General features: G+C 45.4%; 1 protein-coding gene across 1 annotated transcript in view; it reads left to right on the top strand.

Moving 5' to 3' along the window:
• The window catches only part of LOC127582347 (receptor-type tyrosine-protein phosphatase delta-like), a 439,637-nt gene that overhangs the window by 88,029 nt on the left and 335,141 nt on the right, over positions 1-16,467 (top strand). The gene's annotated exons all lie outside the window — the stretch shown is intronic.

Here is a 16,467-nt window from a genome sequence, read left to right as displayed (position 1 = left end):
CTTGTAATCAGCCACTCGAGATGACCATAAGTACTGCTGATTGCCACCAAGTATTGAGGAATTAAGGTCTATTTTCGCAACTCACGGTCTTTCAGAAGAGGTGGTCCCAGCTAATAGCCCATAGTTCCTGTCAGCACTGTCTGCTACTTAAATGGTATTTGATGTGGTTTGTCATCTTCCATCACCCGGTGTCCCATGGTGAGATAGATATTGAATTTGAACATGAAGGAAACTTTGAGAAAGCACTTGTTTGAAAATAGATCCAATTGCTCAGTGAGCCACGGGGCTGGTTGTTCCTTCTCTTGTGCCAATGCCCATTGATCTCCAGCCAAACTGCTCTTTGTGTGCCACCTTAGAGTAAGGTTGTGACTAGATCAGCCCAATTTGAAGAGGAGGGCGGAGTGGAGGAAGTGAAGCCAGAGGGGGCAATTCTCAACAAAGACCAGGTCGGAGATCAGGTGAGTTTGCCTGAACCTCCAGGGTACAACTGTCAATGTGGAATGTTGGAAATTTGAACTGTGGTGAAGATTAGAACTTGGACAACATGGTTCCTGCCAAGGATGTCAGAGAGAATGGAACTGAGGATGCTCAGAGATTTGAATTACAGGACAACCTGCAGTTAAAGAACAGGAGACAATCCACGGTGAGACCCAGACACAGAACCAAGACACCACACAATGTTCTGGGAAAAACATTGAATAAGCATCACCAGATCAACTGTATAGGAAGTGTTAAACACAACTGCACTGTTGGGAAGGTCCCAGAGTACTAATCCTAACCTGTGAAGGGATTAAACCTTTTATTATGTATGTTTCCTTGAATGTAAATGCACTGTGCAGTGTTCACATGAAAAGGAGCTGGAGGAACTCAGTGGGTCAGGCAGCATCCATGGAGGGAAATGGGCAGTTGACGTTTCAAGTCGAGGCCCTTCATCTGGACTGGGAAGAAAGGGATGGCGGCAGAGACGTGCCGAAGAAGGACACATGGCTGTGGGAGCGAGCAGAGAGACCACAGGGGGAAGCCGTGAGAGAGGGTCTCACAGAACTCCTACTGAAGAGAGGAAGGAGACTTCTTTACAGTAGGCATACCTTGGAGAGGCTTGGCAGTGGAGCAACGCATTGTGCAGTGTTGTTCACTTTTTAAAAGGGGAAGCAGTTTGGTACATCTGTTAGTGGAAGTGTTGCTTTTAGGACGGCAGTTCCTGAAGAAACTATGTCACCTGGTTACCATTGTAATGTTATGTGCCTTGCTTAGGCAGCTGAGGGTGGGCAGTTCCCATAGAGTGAAGTGTTCCTTGATGCTTCTAGTGTAGAGGAATTTATGTAGACCACTGTTGGACACACAAGAACCCAATATTCTGCAACCATTGCTTCACACACCAGATTCCATTTTGTTGCATAAAAATCTGTGCCCACCATATCCAACCTATACATGACTTTGCATCATTTTGCTTTTCCAGTTCCTAGTCTGTTTTGTATAGTTGGCCTCAGCATCTCTCAGTAAAATTCCCAGGGGATCCCACCTCTCACTCCCAGTCCATGCACAGTGGCTGGAACCCACTGCAATGCACCCTCCGGTTAAGATCCCTACGGCCCTCGCTGTTGAATCTCCTGGGCGGGTGATGCGGTGAGGGAGTGGAGGTGGGGCTCGGTGGAACCATCTGCCCTGAGAGGAAGCGACTCCCACGGGAAGTGTGGGGGGGCGGGGGGGGGGGCGGTGGTGAGGGCTGCGGTTTTGTGAAGCGAGCTTGTCACCTGCAGATGCTGGAGGAGTTTATTGACATGTTAATCATAAACTGATAAATGAGAGAGGGACAAGTGGCCCCTGACTGGTGGGTGGAAGGAAAACATAATCCATTAATCACAAGCTGATGGGAAAACAGTTTTGCGTTCTTCCCTCTGGTGCAATATAACTGACAGCAAACAGAACAGCAGAGTTTCTTTCTGTTCATCCTGCACAAGCAACACAGGATTTAACTGTTGTGTGTATAAGAGACCACAGTGCTCCGGACATGTTCTCCAGCTAACGCTGATTGCTCTCAGGATAATGAGAGTGTGGGGTGGCAGGGAGGAACCAGCCAGGGCACATGCTCTGATTGTCCGTACCCTGTCCAACAGCGTGTGCGTGGAATGGTGAATGACTCCCAAATGTGGCTGGGATGCATCCTGATTCCATGGGCCAACTGTGGACCAGGATGGAGACACCATTGGCACTTGGCCCAAGCTCCGACCTGTGGAAGGGGTCAAAATGGAGGCTTCCCCTGTGGCTGTACAACTGAACTAGGGCTCCCATGACTGAATGCAAGGTGAAGCTCCTGATACCCCCAACAAACCACCCCCACACCACCACAAATCTTGGAATCAGCACTGTTAAGATTGCCAAATGGAATGAAGTGTGCAGACCTCTCGAACGCAGGCAACTGTTCCTACACTTGGCCTAAGGCTTGCTCCCAGATAAAACTGCTAAGACATGACAAACATTTACATTATTTATATTGCCTCTTTTCACATCCTTAGGACACAACTCTGTGTCCTCACTCCTAACACACCACCAGAGAAAGACAGGCAATTCCAAAGTGCAATGCTGTTAATTTGTATGCAAACAAGGATGCATATTTATGCACAGCAAGATCCCACCAGCAGAAAATGGGGCAATTCAGCCAATCAGTCTGTTTTTGCTGTGGTTTTTGTGATGATGATGAACATTGCTCTTCAAGTTGTGCACTGGGTCACATCGATTCACTTGAACAAGTAGATGGGTCCAATCTAAGGATGAACACAGAACATAGAGCAGTACAACCCAGGAACAGGCCCTTCGGCCTACATTGTTGTGCCGAACTAATTAAGCTAGTGTGGTGCCTGATATTCTGCAGCGTTGTACTGAGTTGCCAGCTTGAATTCTCTGACTGAAAGGAAAGCGTGCTTGTGTTCAGTTCTGGTCGCCTCATTATAGGAAGGATATGGAAGCTTTAGAGAGGGTGCAGAGGAGATTTACCAGGATGCTGCCTGGATTGGAGAGCATGTCTTATGAAGATAGGTTGAGTGAGCTAGGGCTTTTCTCTTTGGAGAGAAGGAGGAAGAGAGGTGACTTGATAGAGGTGTACAAGATGATAAGAGGCATAGATCGAGTGGACGGTCAGAGACTTTCCCCTAGGGCGAAAATGGCTAATACAAAGGGCATAATTTTAAGGTGATTGGAGGAAGGTGTAAGGGGGCTGTCAGAGGTAAGTGTTTTACACAGAGAGTTTTTCTCATGTGGAATGCACTGCCGGCAGAGGTTGTGGGGGCAGATACATTAGGGACATTTAAGAGACTCTTAGATAGACATATGTATAAGAGAGAAATCGGGGGCTATGTGGGAGGGAAGGGTTAGATGGATCTTAGAGCAGGATAAAATGTCAGCACAATATCATTTGCCAAAGGGCTTGTACCATGCTGTGATGCTCTATGTTCTATGTTCTATACTGAGCCAGGCTGGAACCTGGAGCATATCGAGCTGTCCCAGTAGGGACCCTGCTGCATCAGTCCAGGCTAGAGTGGAACGCAAGGCACTGATATAGCCAGTCTGTGCCCAGGCAGAGCCAGCCTGATGGGGGCGATGCCATGAACAGGCAGTGATTATGAATGCCAGTGGGTGGCTGTATTTTAAAGCAAGATTTGAATGGTATCTGAGATAGAACAGGCACAACAGGCCAAATGGTCTCAAGTAATGTAAAATAAGGATTTTGAGGCTCAGAAATCTAGAAATCCAGCAGGAGTGCAACCAAGGAAGAGAACAACATGGATGAGGTTCAGGGAGATACAATGAGGAGATACAAGCGAATTGGAAAGAGACCATATTCATAGCCAGCCACAATGGTGATCTGGTAACAATGTCATCAGCTGCTCCCAAACTCTCCTGAATTCAATTCCATCCCTACAGGAGCAGCCAGAGTGTGCAGTGAGGCTCCACTGCACTCTGTGTTCTGATATCGGGTTAATTACTTCCTCTTCTAGTCCAGGAAGCAAACTAATCTAATTCAGTCGTTTACTGAGATCACATTGCAAGGATGTTTCCTTATTCCTTCCTCTTCCCGAGTGTGCCTTCATTATCCAGTTCTGCCTCCAGCCGATGGACAGATGCCAGATGAAAAGACAAATGCAGGGGCTGGTGTATGGAGCTCATATTAGCTTCGCTGTCCTGGGATCCAATTTAAATGGCAGAAGTGGGATATGAACAAAGAGACTGAAGCAATATATTGTCTATTTGTCACCAACGCACAAGGAAATGAACAACTCCAGTACCGATTGAATACAGTAGCTTCAGGCTAAGGTAATTAATCAGAATGAGAGGGATTCTGGTTAAAGAAGGTACTTTCACTTCAATGTTGTGGAGACCTTTCACACATTTCTGTTGTCTGTATATAGTGTACCTTCCCTCACTCTAAGCACTGGAGGCTCCCACATGGGATCTGAGCTACGTGAGGCAGTGTGTGCTCAGACACATGAAAACCAGCCTCCCCTCCATAGATTCCGTCCACACTTCTTGCTGCCTCGGTAAAGCAGCCAGCATAATCAAAGACCCCACCCACCCCGGACATTCTCTCTTCTCCCCCCTCCAACTGGGCACAAGATACAAAAGCCTGAAAGCACGTACCATCAGGCTCAAGGACAGCTTCTATCCCGCTGTTATAAGACTACTGAATGGACCTCTTGTACGATAAGATGGACACGACCTCACAGTTTACCTTGTTATGGCCTTGCACCTTATTTTCTGCCTGCACTGCACTTTCACTGTAACTGTAACACTATATTCTGCATTCTGTTATTGCTTTTCCCTTGTACTACCTCAATGAGCTGATGTGATGAAATGATCTGTATGGATGGCATGCAAAACAAAGTTTTTCACTGTGCCTTGGTACATGTGACAATAATAAACCAATTTTACTCCAGTTTGCTCAATCCTCTCATTTACCAGGAAAGTTGGAGACCCAACTTTTTTATACACTTAAGTAAATTATGTAATGAATTCCCTATCTCCTAAACAACAGGGTAATGTTGATCAACGTGTTTAAATATAAATGGGTTGGGCAAGATATTTAGAAACTAGCTGAGGGCTCTTGATTGAGGTACCAGGGACCTAACATAGGAACACAGGTAGAAAAGAAGACATGAACCTGGACAGTGTAACAAGGGGAGAAAGTGGGTTGGGGTTCACTGGACCAATGAACCTGGTCCTCGTACTTAACACGTAGAAGTGAGGCTGTAGTGTCCATGATCTGTGACTTGAAGGGCAACACACCTACCTCTGAATCAGAAGGCTGTTGTATTGCGCCCCTCTCCTGTACAGCTTAGCTTTCCATTCTGTTGAAACAACCTGCCCACTGTTTTGGCATTGCAGTCCTGTTTGGTGTGGTATTGCATCCCACACTCAAATCCTGAGCCCAATGCAGTAATCCGCTGTCAGTAACACTACCTCTCAGTTAACGTCAGGCTGAAGCTGCTTCTGTCCTCAGTTGTAGCAGAAAGATCCCATCCCCATATTTTGTTGATAGAAAGGAGAGTTCTGCCAATAGATTTATCTGCAAGCAACATTGTCACAATCAAGATTATTTGGTCATTACTTCACCTCTGTTTGTGGGATCTTGCCTTAAGTCAGTTGGCTGCCGCATTTTGATCATTACATTAGTGACTCGATTTCCATGGTATTCATTGACAATGAGCAACTCATTGTGTCCTGAGACAGAGAACAGAATCCAAATGTTTTTAAATCAAATGATATTTTTAAACACCCTCCCTTTATACATCCATCTATGCTACAGGAGTGCCGTGGTCAAAGGGTTGCGCTGAAACATCACTGGATCATGTATCGGAAAAGCTGCTCCTACTACAGTACTGAAAGGTGAGAGGCAGGAAATAAGACTGGAGAATTCTCCATGTCTTTTTCCCCTTCCTCATCATGCCCAAAGAATACTTTGTGTGCGCACTTGAGATGATAATAATCAAAATAAATCTGTCAATATTCGCAGTTAGAAATTGTCCCTCATCAGGGACATTGCGTGTTTCAAAACCACCTTGTGTCTGACTCAGCAAACATCCTGATGGCCTGAGCAAAGCCAGCTGTTCCTGGGAGAGATCCGGTTTTGGGTGATGAAGAGCACAGGAAGCTCTCAGTGGCATTTCCTGATTGGGATTAAGTCACAAAATACTTGGAGTAATTTTCTGGCCAGGGCCTCGAAAGAGCTTGGGTTTCAATGATGTCCAGTCTGACTTGCATTGTTCCAGAGAGGAGGGAGGGAACATAAGGCATCAGACTGGATTCACTGACGGGGTGGATGCACTTCAGTAATTATTGGGTCTCAACAATATCCTGGAAGGAAGCGTAGAAATCCTAGGGGGAATTATGGTAGGGGCACCTGTCTGTATTTAGGAATTCAGTTTCCCAGTTGGGATAGGAAGAAACTCAATTGTATTGTGAATCAGAGGCCTTCTCTGATGCCATAATTATATTTGATTAATGAAAACTAACTTGCAAGGACAAAGCATATAAAGTGTCGATATTCTGGAAGTGATTTCAACTTAAAGTTCCTCTCTTGGCCAAAGTTCAGCTGTGGCCCTGGACAATTCTCAACTCTGTGTTGATGGATGAGGACACAATGTCTGGACATTGTAGCTTGCTGGGGGTTTACATTTCCATGGCCTTCACAAGGTCTCTCATTAAAAGCAGGGCAGCCACTTTTTTTGTTTTAATTGTAGCTAACATGGTTTCCCAGTTCGATAGGTGCTGGGGCCCTTGAAGAAAACAAAAGAGTGTACATTGTATGTGTCTCTGCCACATTGAAAAGGAGTCATGGGGATAATTGTAGTTGGCATTGGGTAAGTAAGGAGGGAGCCCTCATCCATCCTGGCTAAGCACTCAAGTCCAATCAGTGCCAGTGAATATATTTTCTCCCTAATCTGTCCATCTGTCTGTCCCTCTCGATGTGCCTGTTCATCTTTATCTACCTAATCCATCCATCTGTCTACCTCTCTCTCAATGTGCTTGTCTATCCATACCCACCTAATCTATCCAGCTGTCTATTTCTCCCCTCAAAATACCTGTGTATCTGTAACCATCTAACTTTCTTCTCTGTGAATCAGTCAAAACTATCTATTTATCTGTCTATCTAGCTCCTTGGTGGCCTAATTTCTGTCTCTCTGCCTCCCCAGCTATCTTTCAATTGCTTTGTTGATGCATCTGCCATTTCTCTACTCATCTGTATGTTTCCCTGTCTACTGCTGTATAAAAGTTTTGAGGGCACTTATTACATTCCAGGGAACCATGTGTAATAAATGAAAAAGAATGTTATGCTGTTTTTAGGTTTTGCCCCGTGGAAATTTCCTGCAAACCTCCTTCACTAATCAAAATGGAACGCACACCTCAGGACCCTTTTACACTTCTTACCCATAGAGAAGATGTTACCAGTGGCCTTAAAGGGGCAAATCACAAGAGCTAAACATCGTAACTGTGCTACAATCCAAAGCCATTGATCAGCAATATCACAGCTGGTCAGTTATTGTTTATACAACATGTTGCCTTGGAACTTCTATGTCCTTCAAGCATCACACCCTTACATGTGTAAATTTCCATTCAGCCAGAGACATCTGTGGTTTTATAGACACGTTTTAGTAGAAGCCCTAGGATATGAACATAGCACAATGAGCTCACTTTCAGCTGTCATATTTATGTTTTAGACATTTTGAAATGCATACATTCATAATTCTAGTTTGTTTGGCAGATTAAATTTAAGTAGAAGAGGTGAGTCTTGAATATGGCTTTATCTCTGTTGTTGCTTCAGCATCATGAAAATGTTTCTGAAAGGTTCTGTCACCTGGCTTGGGTATGGCAGGGGTCTGTTGATGCTGAGGTCTGGTGGTGTGACTGAGGTACTGCAGGGTGATGTGTAGAGCTGCAACAACAGGGGAGTCATAGGCAATAAGACCTCCCATGCATTTTCAATCTTGCACAATTATCTTCCCCATCTCTCTGTGGAGACAATGAATAGGTGCAAAGCTAAGATTGGTAGATTTTTGATCTCTTGGGAGTCAAGGGTAATAGGTAACAGACAGGAGAGTAGACCTGGGGTCAGGAATCAGATCCGCCATGATCCTATTGAATGATGGAGGCCTGAGATATCTCATGGCTTATCCCTGCTCTTAATTCTTATGTTTATTTTTAACTGGAAAGGTGGAGAAGGAAGACTAATGACTAACTCAATTGCTCTATCTCACCATGCTAACTTACATCAATGTTATAGACCAGGGAACCTTGCCCTATGCTTGTTGATTTAGCCACTCTTGTGGCATAGTCTTTCGTGTGTTGGAGATGTCTCCCTTCTCCTGATCCAAGGCAATGGGAAAGACCGAACCAGCTTCCTTCCTGGGGAAGATTACATTTGCTGTCACAGTCTAAGACCCTGGTTTGGACAGGAGAAGAAACATGGCAAGGACTGGGTCAACTAAGCCCATTATATCTATTGTGTAGGCTCATACCACAGGTAGATGTCAGTCTACAAGAGTCAACCATTTAGGACTGAGAGGATTAGGGTTAGAGGACTAGAAATTCCTTTATGCAGAAGATTGTACATCTTTGGCTTACTCTGTGTCGGAGGTCTTGATTGCTCAGTTGTTAAATATATTCAAGGTGGAGGTCAATAGATTCACGACAATCAGTGGATGAGGTGATTGTGCAGTCAGCTGGACCTTTAGTATTGGATCAGTTTTTACTGAATGGCAGAAACTTCTCCCGGGACCATATGTCTGACTTCTGCTTCTAGTTTTCATGTTAACTTTTTGGAAAAAGCCACTGCTTAAACAAGTTGTTATTTTATTTATTTCCTCATCTGGAACAAGCTTCCTCTTTTTTTTTGCGCCCCCCCCCCCCCCAATTTCTCATTTCTTTTTCTTTTTTTCCTTTTCTTTGGAGCAGACTTGATGGACCAAATGGCCTACTTCTGCTCCCTTGTCTTGTGATCTTGTGATGTGATTTGTACTCTCCCATATCGAACAATTTAGCAACAAAAATTTGATTAATTACAGATCGTAACTCGCAAGGCAGCTAATCCCAAGTGAGTGACTCCCGGGGGTTTGTGAGGCATTGATTGGCAGAGGTGTTGGCACCAGGTGGGAGACTTTCAATCGTGAACCTGGATGCCTGGCTATTCCACAAACCATGATTAAAAAATGTCAAGCATGTGGGCAGTGTGGAAAAAAGATCCTCATTATTACATTTAGTCTTCTTTCATCTCTCGCCGCCCCTCCTCTTGCCCCCTTCTGTTTACACCCAGGCAGGATGCAGGATTGGCAAGTGTTTCACGGTGCTTTGTCAGGGTGAAGGCTGAATGGCAACAGGAGGATGTCACGCAGGCAGGCAACTCCCTTTCGATTTCACACAGCGGCTAAACTTGCTCAGCAAAGGTAGGGTCTTCAGCCGAAGTCCCCTCATGCTGTCCAACCTGTGCACAGGACGGGATGTGGTGCCTACACGGGGAAACCAAAGGTAGAAATATTGGTGCATCTTTATTGTGAACTTGATTTTATTGCACAAAGAGCAGGGACAGTACGGTGGGGCTGCAGTACATTCAGGATTGGGGGAGTCACTGGTGAACTCCTCGGGCACAGCACCGTTGTTCTGACGATTCTCTTAATTCCTCTCCTGCCACAACCCCAACCTCGCAACGGCCCTCTCCCTAACCTCTTAGAAATTCTAGAGATCTCTAATCTTGAGGACAAGAATAGCCCCCGCCGGTGTTCTGTGTTCTGTGCACTGCTGGGTCAGTGTGACATTTCTGAGCACTAACCAGGGGTTGGCTGCGTATAAAACACACCAAGCGCTCCGCCAAAGAGTTGAATTCATTTGCTTGTGGTTTGTTTACTCCCCTCCTTTCTGTCTTATACTGCCTTTCCATGAGGTCATACCTTGCGTGAGAGCTGCTTCCTTTTCAAAGAGCTGCTGCTATCAAGGTTATGCCCAAGGGCTCAATCTTAACACGTCTCCTGTTCGCCAGAGCAATCGCGGAGATCAGCCGTGCTCTTTATCAGGAATTCGAAGAGCCACTAGAGTGCAAAATCCCATTAACACGCAGCAGGTGCAGCCGGAAAACAGAACTCCCTTGTGGGGAGAGATAATGATTTTCTGTGTGCCTGCTCCCTGTGCATGAAGACACAGGTATGGCACCAGACAGCAGGGTCTTCACATTCATGCACTGATTTATCCAGAGCAGTTTGACAAAATTTAACCAAGACAATAGTCTTTCTCCTCGCCAATCTTACAGCCTCAGGATATTTTAGATTTCTTATTTTACCTCATTTCCAATTTAAGCTCTAATTCCACTACTTGGTCCCACTGGATCATTGCAACTGTTCAGTTTTTAATGTAATTATATCTTTTATTCGGCCTAGTTTTTTTTATTATTAACTTATAAACCTGGTCTGCTGGTTTCTCAGACACCAATAGGCAAGACTTAGCCCTTGAGGTAACAAGTATGGGGTATGGTTGCATGGTAGTTAAGATAGTGGTCTGATGTCCAAGTACCTGCAGTATTGAACTGGAGACGTGAGTTTCAAACATCCCACACCAGATTGGGAATGTAAATTCAATTAATTGGTAAATTGGTTTATTATTCTCACATGTACCGAGGAACAGTGAAAAACTTTGTTTTGCATGCCATCCATACAGATCATTTCACCACATCAGTACATCGAGGTAGTACAAGGGAAAAGCAATAACAGAAAGCAGAATGAGATGTTACAGTTACAGAGAAAGTGCAGTGCAGGCAGACAATAAGGGAAAAGGCCATGATGAGGTAGATTGTGAGGTCAAGAGTCCATCTTATTGTATGAGCGCGACCTGGATGAGGAAGCCAATGTCAGCAATAGCGACCAGATCATAGAATCATGCAGCATGGAAACAGGTCCTTCAGCCCACTGAGTCTGAACCAATCTTCAACCGTCCATTTACGCCATCCCCCTTTCATTATCCCACATTTCCATCAACTCCCCCCAGATTCAACCACTCACCTACACACACTATTTTACATGGCCAATTAACCTATCAACCCACATGTCTTTAGGATGTGGGAGGAAGCTGGGGCACCCGGAGGAAACCACACGGTCACAGGGAGAACGTGCGAACTCCACGCAGACAGCGCCCGAGATCGGGATTGAACCTGGGTTAAGGGAGCTGTGAGGCAGCAGTTCCATTAGCTGCGCCAATGTGTCGCTCGTTGTCGGACTGAAAGCCATTCTGATTCTTCCATCCTTATCTAATTCAGCCAGATTCCACAGCATTGCCTAGTGTAGCGGTTAGTGTAACATTTTACAGCGCCAGCGACCCGGGTTCAATTCCTGCCGCTGTCTGTAAGGAGTTTGTACATTCTCCCCGTGTCTGCATGGGTTTCCTCCGGGTGCTCCGGTTTCCTCCCACATTGCAAAAGACGTATGGGTTAGGAAGTTGTGGGCATGCTTTGTTGGCACCGGAAGCGTGGCGACACTTGCGGGCTGCCCACAGAACACTCTACGCAAAAGATGTATTTCACTGTGTGTTTCGATGTACATTTGACTAATAAAGATATCTTATTTAAACTGCCCTCTGAAATGGTAAACCATTTGGTTCATAAGTAACTTAGGATGGTCAAGCAGCAATCTAACCAGCAGCACCCTGTGAACAAGTAAATCGGAATAGATTCATTGGTAAGTCTTAATCCCAGACCCAAGGCCCTGGATTCACTGATCGGCCTTCCTCCCAGACCAAGGCCCCTCGATTCTTGGGCAATTGAAAACCTTTCTAGGGAACCAATCCTGAGGTCTATCCAGCAGAAGGTGCAGCTCCCCACTGCAGCAATGCAAGCATTGATTGGATCCTGAAATCTGAGATGGGTGTGGTTGTGCAGACCCAAACTCAAATGGCTTAGAGTTTTCCCCGGAGACTCAGCAATTTGTAGAAATTACTGGAGGTTACAGTTCCCAAACTTTACTCCCAAACTTAGACCACCCAGTTCTCTGGTAGATCTGGTGATCTGTCTTCATCCTGAGACTACAGTTAAGCTTAGGGATCACATGGGACAGGTGACTACTCTGTAGACCAGTGCTTAAAGTGACAGCCTAATAGTCCTTTCTTGACTGCAGTGGCATTTAAACAGTTGGAAGGGAGTGGGTCTGAACTTGCCCACCATGGAAGGAGCATACCACCTCCCAGCTACCTGTCAAGCACCTCCTGGGGCAGAGTCAGTGGGTCCCACATTGGCCTCATCATTCACAGAGCTGGAATGGAAGTGTCATTCTCAACCTCCAGGCACTACCTAAGAGGAAAGAGGAAAGAATGGAGAACAACATTTCAGGTGAACATTCACTGGGGTCATGGTATGATTTCAGAGGAAATACACCCAATGGTTCATCACTCGTGGGGTTGGCAAGTTAGGGATGGAGGAGGGACAGAGATGATCGTCACTGGAGGTATTATCTGTTTTTCATCTGGATTCTAGCATCAAAGGACTGCAGATGCTAGAATCCAGATGAAAAACACGATAATACTGGAGGAACTCAGTAGGCCAGGCAGCATCTGTGGAGAAAGGCAGGCGGTCAATGGTTCAGGTCACCCTATTCCCCCCGCTCCCACACTATCACTGATGTGTCAGTCCTCAGCCTCCTCCACTGCCAGGAGAACTCCAAGCGCAAACTGGAGGAACAGCACCTCATTTTCTGTCTTGAAACCTTGCAGTCTAACGGCATGAATATTGAATTCTCCCACTTTAGGTAATCCCCTCCCCGCTTCCCCACAACCCTGCCCCCCCCCCCCACCATGCCCTTCTCTTCTTCCTTTTCCTAGCCTCCTTTTCTTTCTCTCTCTTCTCACCTTTGACCCATCCCCCGGTGGATCTGCTCTCCCCTCCTCCCCCGCACCTGCCCATCACTATCTCTTACCTGAATCTAACTATCACCACCGTGTGCCCACCCCGCCTCCCCTCTTTTGTCCACCTCTCACTGCTCTGCTTTTCCCTCCTCTATATTGGGCTTCCCCTTTTCCTATCTTCAGTCCTGAAGAAGGGTCCTGACCGGAAACGTTGACCACCTGCTTTTCTCCACGGATGCTGCCTGGCCTGCCGAGTTCCTCCAGCATCATTGCGTTTTTTATAATCACTGGGCTTCTCATTTCTCAGCAATCTCTCGCTTTCTCACCCCATCCAAAACTTTCTTTCTATAAACAAAGCAATTTACCGTTAGAATGTATTTGCACAGTGCAGTCTTACTTCCCCGTAACCATGGTGAAACACTGCCTGATTTCCCTTCTTAACCCAAAATTACGTTGCTTGGAGGACATCAATAGAGTTCAAGGAAAAGTAAACAGGGTATTGAAATGGACAGGTAGAGGATAGATGCAATTCAATGTTGAGGAACGTGAAGTGTTATGCTTTGGAAGAAGAATGAGAAAAAGCAATGTAAACTGGAGTGCATAGTTCTAGAGAGATCTGGGATGCGGAGTTTGTTGAAAGAAGCTGAGAAAGGTGACGTCTCCCAGCATTTCTGTCAGACTGAAGTACTTTTCTTCTGCCTCTTCTGTAGCCGTGAAAGTCTGGTGAAGTGAGGCTGCATTCTTTGTTGTCAAGTTCCCGGGACCTCTGGCAAAAAGAGTTTTCCTGGAATTGTAAAGACTCGTGACATGTTATTTAGCGGTGATGAGCAAATGGATCCCGAGACAAAGGGGCGGGAAACAAAACCACATTCTGCCTGGAGCAGAACACTAATCCCGTGATTCAATCCATTAGGAATTTTTATCAATACTTATATAAAAGGATTAAAGTTATCAAGATAACTATACAGAACAGAAGAACAAGTAGGTCTTTGTGAGCCTGGAGCATTCCCATATTAAAGAGTTAAAGTGATGTTTGTTAGGCTGAGTAATGTGTTGGAAGACTACAGCAGATGCCTCGAGTGTGTGTCTCTCTCTGAAAATTGTTTTCCAGATCAGTAATCATTTAACCCCCCTTCCCCATGCCCATGCCTCTGATCCTTCTCTCTCCCCAATTAACTCATCTTGAGCTGGTCATCATACAGTGGGTAGATTTTCAATCTGGTTCAGAAGGTAGTAGGTTTGAAACTCAGTCCAGAGTCCAGGGTACGTAAACCAGACTGACACTCCAGTGCAGAGCTGAAGGAGTTCTGCATTTTGAAGTGCCAACTTTCAGATGAGATGTGAACCAGAGGGTTGCCTGTCCTCTCAAATGGTTGTGGAGGTTGTCACAACACTATTTTGGTGACAATCTGGGAAGGTCTTTCTGGTGTTCTGGCAAATACTTGCCTCTCAGCCAGCATCCAATGGACACATTATCTGATGTTATATCCCTTGCTAGGTCCAAACTAACTGCCATATCTTCCTCTGTGACAGTGGTGAATTTCTGTCTCCTTCTCCTGTCACTCATGCATTCTGTGGAATGATCATTCAACATGAATCAGCAGTAAGGTTGTTGGCTCCCCTTGGATGAATGCGTCTGAATGAACCGCAGGAGAGACCCAACAACACACAACAGATCAGAGGAATCTATTACCAAACTGCCACATTATGCAGTTTGATCAGAAGTTGAATACTCTTACTCAACCCATTGTCCAATCCCAGCACTCACATGAAACTGGTAGTTTCTTTTCCTTTGTTTATATTTTCCCCACCGTCTCATTCAATCTCTGGGTTCTTTCCTTTTTTAAATCACAGACCCCAAAAGCTACATCAAAATTGTTTTGGTCAGACTCACTTACCTCAAGCTCTGGCTTCTTGCAGGCCTGATTTTCTTCATCCAACCAAATGGAACTAGGTTAGATGGGAATCTCGGTCAGCATGGGCCGGTAGGGCTGAAGGGCCTGTTTCCGTGCTCTATGACTCTGTGAGTCCACACCAAGAATGGCCTGCCTTCAGTTTGCTGAGTTCCGGACTCTGGAAGTCTACCTCTCCTTCTTTCTAAGAAACTTTCTAAGAAGCTCATGGTGCTTGTCCCAACTTCTCAGGAGGTTTGGTGCCAAGCATTGTCCAATAATACAGCACTTTGAGACAGTCATATGTTCTTCTTGATTATGTGAACCTTTCAACAGGCAGTGCCATGAAGAAGCACTTGTGCTGTCACATACAATAGCTCAAGATAAGGACTATTTAGTCCCTTCCATCTCACCAGATCCAATATCAATCACCTTTTATGTTCACTTGTTCCCTTGCATTGTAGACAACCCAGGCAGGATATGAGGTGCTGTTCCAGGAGTTAGTTCCACTTTTTTCTAGTAGGCTTTGAGATGGTCTCTGAATCTTTTCCTTTGCCCACCTGGTGACGCCTCATCATGACAGAGCTCGGAACAGCAAAATTAGGACCAGTTTCAGGAAAGTTCTTCACAATAAGAGTGAGCAGTGTACAGAACTGGCTACTGAAAACTAGAAAGGGATGAAAATCCAGATGCTGAGAGCCTAGGTAGGTGAGGGTAGGGATGGCAATGAAGCAATTACATCCAGAGATGATAAAGAGGACAGAATACGAGATGTGTTGATACCTCAGAGGGTTAAAAGGCTGGAGATTGCAGAGATGAGATTATTTGGAGATTGGAGAATTTTGAAACTGTGCTATTCCTTCACTAGAAGGCTACGAGGGTCAATAATCACAGGAGTGATGGATGGATAGTAGGGCCTTGAGATGTCTACTGTTGGTCGATCAGGGCAGCTCTTCTGAGACTTGGAGTACTTACAGCAGGCACCTTAAGACACTGGACAGATAGTACCAAGGCTATCTATGCAGAATCAACCAAATCTACTAGAAGGATAAGCAAACCAGTGTCAGTCTCCTCTCTTCGGCTGAGCTCTACTCTCAACCAACTTTGTTGGGGAGACCAAGACACTCACATGCCCAACACCAGACCCCCAAAATGGACACTTCCACCTCTGTGGTCTCTGTCCTTATAACCCAACCCCGACTGAGTTTTGGCAGCCAATTCTGCACACTGCTCACTCTTACTGTGAAGAATTTCTTGACACTAGTTCTAATTTTGCTTTTCCTGGACTCCGAGAGATGGATTAGCTCCGATTTAATCACAGGTCCCAGTTCTCCTCACCTCCCAGTGTGGCTCTGTTCTCAGGGAAGAAATCATGATTTGAATATTCCAGTGGTAAATTACTGTTACTCTCAAGGCTACTGGAAATTAAAGGAAAGAGAATATAGTTATTTAAGCTTCAGCTTGCTTGATCAAATGTCTTCCATAGAATGACCTGAAAAGGGGTGGAGAGCAGCTCACCAGCCTGTGAAGCACATTTCTGTTAAGACTTGTGTCAGAGTCATAGACATACAGGAAGGAAACAGGGCCTTCAGCCCACCAAGTCTGTGCCAACCTATGTTATTTTCCCCACGTTCCAATCAACTCCCCACAAATTCTACCATTTACCTGTACACTGAGGGCAATTTTCAGTGGCCAATTAACCTACCAA

This window comes from Pristis pectinata, chromosome 24, assembly GCF_009764475.1.
Source record: "Pristis pectinata isolate sPriPec2 chromosome 24, sPriPec2.1.pri, whole genome shotgun sequence".
Classification (NCBI taxonomy): Eukaryota; Metazoa; Chordata; class Chondrichthyes; order Rhinopristiformes; family Pristidae; genus Pristis; species Pristis pectinata.
This window is presented reverse-complemented; position numbering and strand designations above follow the sequence as displayed.